The sequence below is a fragment of the Danio rerio genome, chromosome 12, assembly GCF_052040795.2.
Source record: "Danio rerio strain M-AB ecotype USA chromosome 12, GRCz13ab, whole genome shotgun sequence".
NCBI classification, from domain to species: Eukaryota; Metazoa; Chordata; class Actinopteri; order Cypriniformes; family Danionidae; genus Danio; species Danio rerio.
In genome coordinates this window covers 51760140-51767500 of record NC_141032.1, presented here as the reverse complement: position 1 = coordinate 51767500, position 7361 = coordinate 51760140, and the positions used below count along the sequence as shown (strand labels likewise).

The following is a 7361-nucleotide window of genomic DNA, read 5'->3' as shown; positions in this document are numbered from 1 at the left end:
CATAGAAAATACACACTGATGCTGATCTTTGAAATTGTTTCTATCAGTTGATTTAATGCTCTTCAGTCTAAACGACTCTTCATCCAGGGTTTGTGCAGAAATCACAATGTCAAATTTAAGACTTTAAGGGCTCTATTTTGACGGTCCATGTGCAGAGCGCAAAGTGCAGGGCGCAAACGCTTTCAGGGCGTGTCAGGACGCATTTTTGCTAATTTGCGGACGGGAAAATCCGCTTTGCGCCGTGGCGCATGGTCTAAAAGGGTTGAGTTTATTCTCTTAATGAGTTATAGGTGTGTTTTGAGAATAAACCAATCAGAGTCTCATCTCCCATTCCCTTTAAGAGCCAGCTGCGTCACGCCAAGAGCGCATTCGCTATTTACAGGACGTAAAGTAAGTCTAAGTGGAAAAAATGAGCATTTCACAAGCAAACAGTTAACAGAAAACTGTTAAACAGAGCATCTACTGCGTGAGAATGAGAGATAATGGATCTACTTTCACTTTCGCTCTTGGATAGGGAAACCTTTACGCACAGACATCAGTTAGTCCATAAATAAATACTTTTGTTTGTTAAGCGCAAATATTCATTTCAAAACTATTTCTAAATTCAGTTCTAATTTCCAGCAAACTAATAAATGAACAATAATAATGAAGTGTGCTCAAAAACCTGAGTTATATCCTAATACACATGCTGCGCCCCATATGGTCTAAAACCTGACAGGTGGGCAAATCTAAGCTTGTTTTTAATAAAACAAATATAAATATGGATATAATAAATAATACTGCTAATAATAATAACATTATACAGAAGCAGATTGTTATGAATGAACTGAAAAAGCCTCCCGAGATGAAGAAGACATAAAGCAGTGATTTTTCATATTTATGTCGGCTAGAAAATAATGTGTTTTGTAATATTTTAATCCTTTATATTTATATTCTATATCTATTCTTATTATATCCTATATATATCCTTAATATTTAAATGTTTTCACATGTAAAGATATTTGCCTATTGCTCTACATCTTGTGTGTATTAAGCAGTGTGTAAGCAAGGCACAACTCTGCGCTGGAGTTTAGACCGGGTTAGTTTTGGTCTAATGAAAAATCTATTGTAGTTTCTCAAAATAGCGACGCGCCAGCAGTCCGCCTCAGAACACCTTCCTTTTTAGAGCAGAACACCTATGAGTGCACATATGAGCGCTAATGCATTTGCTATTTAAACAGCGTAGCGCAACAACTCAAAACCACTCCTGCACCAAGCTGAAACTACCAAAAGACTACTGCGCCACGCCTTGCACCACACTGCGCCGGGTGTATGATAGAGCCCTAAGACCATCAAGTGTTACATTTAAGACCTATATCACAATATCAAAAACACACACAAACATGAAGAGAAAATGCTAAATCACTAAATTAGTGGTAAAATAAATGTATTTAGATTGAGCAGAGCTGAAGACAGGTCAGACGCATCATTAAACTACAGGACAAATCAAACATCTCCAGGCGGATTTAGATTGTCCTGGCGCCGTATCGCACACCTCTGCTGACTCAAGCAGACGAGGCTCTTTAAAGGAAGTTTCTACATCACATCACTAATATCCTTCAAGACTAATAAACTCATTATTGTATATATTTTTAATAATTTATTTTAATGATTATAAAGATTTTTATCACCAGTCCACATTTTTAAAATCAAACTTTGCTGCATCACCTGCTTGTGTTCATATCTCTGCCTATTAAAGCTCAATATTGATGACTACAGAACATGTCCCGCTCTACCTTAATATTTTATTATGGAAAGAATGAAAGCAACCAAAACAGTATGCATGTTAAAATACTGACGTTGTTTTATTGTTATTAATCCCGCTCCACAACTGACACATAACTGTCTGGCTGGTTTCTGTCCTCTACTTATAAGCTGAAGAGGCAATAATGCTCAACATTCCTGACCATGATCACCAATAAAGCCCAGAGAAACAGACGTCAGGATACTGGAAACTGATGGAGGCAAATACTCCTCTACAGCGATTAAACACATCATTTGTTCCTTCATTAGAGTTTTGTAACTACTCAAATCTGTAATTTCTACATCAGTGTAAAAGCTGTAAATGGAGGAAAAGCTTTTGGCTTTAACAAACATATCTCTCAGAGTTTTCCAAACTTTAACAAAAACTGTCCTCCTTTCCCGCTGCTGTTGCCATTTCTAGCCAGGAATGATTGATCATCTGGTTCTCTCTATGATGATCCCGCATGAACGGATCATAAAGATGTGTGTAGAGCCGTTCTGTTTCAGACAAAATCTCTTCAAAGTGTTTCATATTCAACTCAAATCAGCTCCAGCGCCGCACGAACAGTTCACTTGAGTCTCAAAAAACATCCTGCGCTCCGCCAGCCGAAATCAGGCCGCACGCACCCAAAGCAAACCTCTGCAAACTCTGTGATGACGTCACATCAGTTCAATAACAGAAAGCTGATTGGCTGTTGCATGCTGGTCTCATTGTAGTACTGTAATACCGCAAATTACATTTGGACAAGTGAAATAAAAAACTCCAACACCACCAAAACCAAGCAACAACAACGAAATAGAATCAAACTGAGCATTAGATGTAGAGTTACATGGACATCAGACACCAGAAGACCTAAAACAGCCAGTTTAAGACTTTTTAAGGCCTAAAATTTCATTTTTACATTTGAGACTTTAAGACCCTGCAGAAACCCTGTTCATGAAGCTTCCAAACTACAGCTGAAGTTAAAGCATCACTACACTGAAAATAAACTCAAATCAAAGCAGAAACTGTTTGATATTGAAGTATCTGCATTAAAGAATAATTATAAATATCACGTTGCCTTCAGTTCTTTAACAGAAATGTATTTTACTCTAGTGAGACACTTATTTAAGCTGCCAAACTTGAGCTGGTCGATTAATCAGAGAAATACAACCCAAACATATAAGGGCTCTCCACAGCAGAGTGAAGTGACATCATCAAATAAACAGCAGATATTCACTTCACTCAAACTCTCATTCTGCTTGCAGGAGATGCTGCTTACTCCCCATATTTGACAATGGAATTTTCATTCATTTTGTTTGCAAAAAAAGATATTGTCTACTCTATTCATTCATATTGAACATAAAAACTGAAATGTACGCTTTTCCCACATCATTAATGCAATTTCAACCAATTTATGCTTTGATTAAGTTTAAAGTATGCATTTTAAAAAATCAGAAACAGTTTGTTTTCCTCATTGAATGCACTTCAATATAGATGTATTTTAAACTAGTATGATGCTTCATTTATTTTCCAAACTAGAGCAGAACGATTAACCGAAAACAAACCAAGATTAATAAACTTACTCCTCAAGTTATAAGAGGTCTTCATAGCAGAATGAAATTATATCATCGATTCAAAATAAGCACTATTGATGCCATCCTGATGCTTTTTATTCCTGTAATTCTGCTTGCAGGAGATGCTGCTCATTTCCCACTTTTGACAACTTTTTTTTTTCTTTTAAGTGCTGAGCAAAAACCAATAGAGATTAATTCCATACAAAATAAAAGTTTGCTTTGACATAATATATGTGTGTGTGTGTGTGTGTATTTGTGTTTATATACTGTAAACACACACATGCATAAATATATACATATATATATCTCAAAATGTTTATTTATATATTTACATATCAAGTAAGTGTATATGATACACATTTTATATAAATCTAAAGATCTCTGTAACAAAATAGTTGTTTTTCTGTGTATGTGTATCAGATACGCAATACACACACACACACACACACACACACACACACATTTATGTCAAAACAAGTTGTTATTTTGGATGAGATGAATCATTGGCCAGCATTAGTTTTTTAAATGAATCTTCTACAGTAAAACTGAAAAGTGATTTTTTTTTCCTTCAATTTAAAGAGCTGCACAAATAACCTTAAATAAACTCTTCACCTTCATCATCATAATAATTCATTTATTTTGTTTGCAAAAAAAGCTATTTATTATTATATTTTTTTTAGTGCTGGGCAAAAATTTATCGCAATTAATCTAAAACCCAAAATAAAAGTTTGTTTTGACATGATGTAAGTGTGTGTGCTGTGTATATTCATTATGCATATATAAATACATGAATGCATAATCAAATAATATTCAAGTGTAATGACACACATTTGATGTAAATGTAAATATCTAGGCTATGTAACAAAATAGTTTTGTTTCTGTGAATCTGCGTGTGTCAGATATAAATCCATATAATACACACTGTTGTTTTGGATGAGATGAATCATTGTCCAGCACTAGTTTTTATAATCAATCTTCATCAATAAAACTGAAATGTGAGTTTTTTCTTCAATATGGACAGCTAAACAAATAAACTTGAATGAAATCTTCACCTTCATCATCATAATAATCATCTTCATCATCATCATCATCATCATCATCGTCTTCTTCTTCTTCAGCGGGGAGCATCGAGCGTCTTTCAGGAGCTCCAGCAGATCAGCCATAATCTCCAGGCGCTGTGGCCGGGTTCAGTGCACTCTCCTCCGGCCGCCGCCGCGCTCTCGCCCGCGCTCCGGTTCCCGCGTCGGAAAAACTCGCCCTCAAAGCGCGCAACTAAAAAAGCGTCGCTCCGTATTTAAAAGGGGTCGCAGAAGAGCTGTTGGTGATGATTAGAAACATGCTCACGATGGAAAATATCCCTCTCTTTTTCTCCGTGACTCCGCTTTTTCGGAACGTGTTGCGCTCGGGCGGATGCACAGGTGCCGGAGGGCGGAGCTCCAACACCCGTCACTCAGAGCTGGAGACACACGCACACAGACACACACACACACACTCTATTTATAGACAGACAAAATAAGACACTTGAATCAATAGAACTGAAAATGCGAAATAATTGTGTAAAATAGGGACAAATGTTGTGTTAAAGGGACAGTTCACCCAGAAATGTACATTTACACACTCTTAAGGGTTATAAAGCTTCAGGAGTGTCATTCTTCTGTTAAAACACTAAAGAAGATATTTTGAAGAATGTTGGAAACCTGTAACCACTGACTTCCATAATAAGGAAAACATTGCGTTGAAGGGATGTGTTTTACAGTACTTTTACACTATAAAACCTGCTGGGTTACCTCAACCCAAACTGGGTAAACTATGGACGAGTCCAAATGTTGTATTAAAGGGAAAGGTCACCCAGAAATGTACATTTACTCACTCTTAAGGGGTTATAAAGCTTCAGGAGTGTCTTCTGTTAAAACACTAAAGAAGATATTTTGAAGAATGTTGAAAACCTGTAGTCATATGACTCATTGTAGGTAAACAAATATCATAGATGTCAATGGTTACAGGTTTCCAGCATTCTTCAAACTATCTTCTTTAGTGAAAGAAAATCCTATAAGTTTGAAACAAGTATAAACTGGGTAACTGATGAGAGAATTGCTGTTTTGGGGTGAACTGTCCCTTTAAGTGGTTATAAACTTTTAGCAGTTTCTTTCATCAAAACACTAAAGAAGATATTTTGAAGAATGTTGGAAACCTGTAGTCATATGACTCTAATGGTAGGAAAACAAACACTATGGAGGTCTATGGTTACAGGATTCCAGCATTCTTCATGTAACCATTGACGTCCATAGTAGGACAAATGGTTCAGATTTTGATTGTTTTCAATGGTTACAGGTTTCCAACATTCTTCAGAATATCTTCTTTTGCTTTCAACATGACAGGAAACTCATAAAGGTTTGAAACAATTAAAGGGGAAGTAAATGATGACATAATTGTTATTTTTGGGTGAACTGCCCCCCTTTATTGAGTTTAAACCTCTTCGCGTGTCTTCTGTTACACACTGAAGAAGATATTTTAAAGAATGTTGGAAACCTGTAGTCATATGACTCATGGTAGGTAAATAAATATGATGGAAGTCAGTGGTTACAGGTTTCTAACATTCTACAAAACATCTTTTGCTTTCAACAGGATAAAAAACTCATGAAGGTTTGAAACATTCATTCATTCATTCATCTTCTGCCGCTTTTTCCGCGGGGGCAGCAGTCTTCGGAGGGAACCCCAGACTTCCCTATCCCCAGACACTTCCTCCAGCTCCTCCTCCTCCAAGGCGTTCCCAGCCGAGAGACATAGTCCCAACATTGAAATTGTTATTTTGAGGTGAGCTGTCCCTTTAAGTGGTTATAAAGCTTTACGAGTTTCTTTCTTCTATCAAACCCCTAAAGAAGATATTTTGTAGAATGTTGGAAACCTGTAACCATTGATTTAAAGAGCAGGGAAAACAGAGTTGAGGATAAAAAAAGGAGTTGAGATGAAATGGTTCAGATTTTAATGGTTTTCAATGGTTACAGGTTTCCAACATTCTTCAGAATATCTTCTTTTGCTTTCAACAGGAGTAAGAAACTCCTCATAAACCTTTGAAACATGTAAAAGGTGAGTAAATGATGACAGAATTGTTATTTTTGGGTGATCTGCCCCTTTAATTGAGTTTAAACCTTGATGAGTGTCATTCTTTTGTTGAAACACTGAAGAAGAAATGTTGGAAACCTGTAGTCATATGACTCATGGTAAGAAAACAAATACTATGCAAGTCTATGGTTACAAGTTTCTAACATTCTTCAAAACATCTTCTTTAGTGTTTTAAGAGAAGAAAGAAAATGATAAAAGACTGAAACCATTAAAGAGCGAGTAAACAAAGACAGAATTTGTGTTTTTGGCCCTTATTTTGAAGGAAACCTGGAACCATTGACTTTCATTATAGGAAAAGTTGAGTTAAAGAGGCAGTTCACCCCCCAATTTAAGTTTCCTGTGCCTTAAGTTGTTCTAGAACTTCAAGGCTTTTCATTCTGTTGAACACAAAAGGTTCTTTTGTGAGAGCTGAAAACCTGTAACCATTCACTCACATAGTAGGAAAAACAGTCAGGGGCTACAGGATTTACAACATTCTTCAAAATAAAAGTCATCAATGTTCAGGAACAGATCAAGTGTGAGTGAAAATTGACAGAGTTTGTATTTTTTGGGTGATCTATCCCTTTAAATTGGGTCCCGTACATTTAACTAGAAACAAATAACCCAGCAGTTGTTTTACCCTTAATTGTGTTGAAATAACCCAGCATTGCTTTAGAGCAGGGGTCACCAAACTTGTTCCTGGAGGGCCGGTGTCCTGCAGATTTTAGCTCCAACCCTAATCAAACACACCTGAACTGCTAATCAAGCTCTTACTAGGTATAGTTGAAACATCCAGGCAGGTGTGTTGAGGCAAGATGGAGCTGAACCCTGCAGCTGGTGTTGGTGACCCTGCTATAGAGTGTAGAAGTCACCCAAATATAAACACTGTCATCATTTACACTTTACTTTCTTCTCCCAAA

The 7361-nt window shown here is 36.7% G+C and overlaps 1 protein-coding gene across 19 annotated transcripts in view; it reads right to left on the bottom strand.

Annotated features, from left to right (window-relative positions):
- kcnma1b (potassium large conductance calcium-activated channel, subfamily M, alpha member 1b) overlaps nt 1-4817 on the bottom strand; it is a 101128-nt gene extending 96311 nt beyond the window's left edge. For 17 of the 19 annotated variants that reach the window (XM_087277152.1, XM_087277140.1, XM_087277141.1 and 14 more), the window contains exon 1: nt 4392-4817. The gene's annotated coding sequence lies outside the window, so the exon portion shown is untranslated. Of the gene's footprint in view, nt 1-3951; nt 3970-4391 lie in introns of those variants that run through there. The other 2 variants (XM_087277135.1, XM_087277136.1) reach the window with 1 other exon arrangement.
- Nucleotides 4818-7361: the final 2544 nt, after the last annotated feature.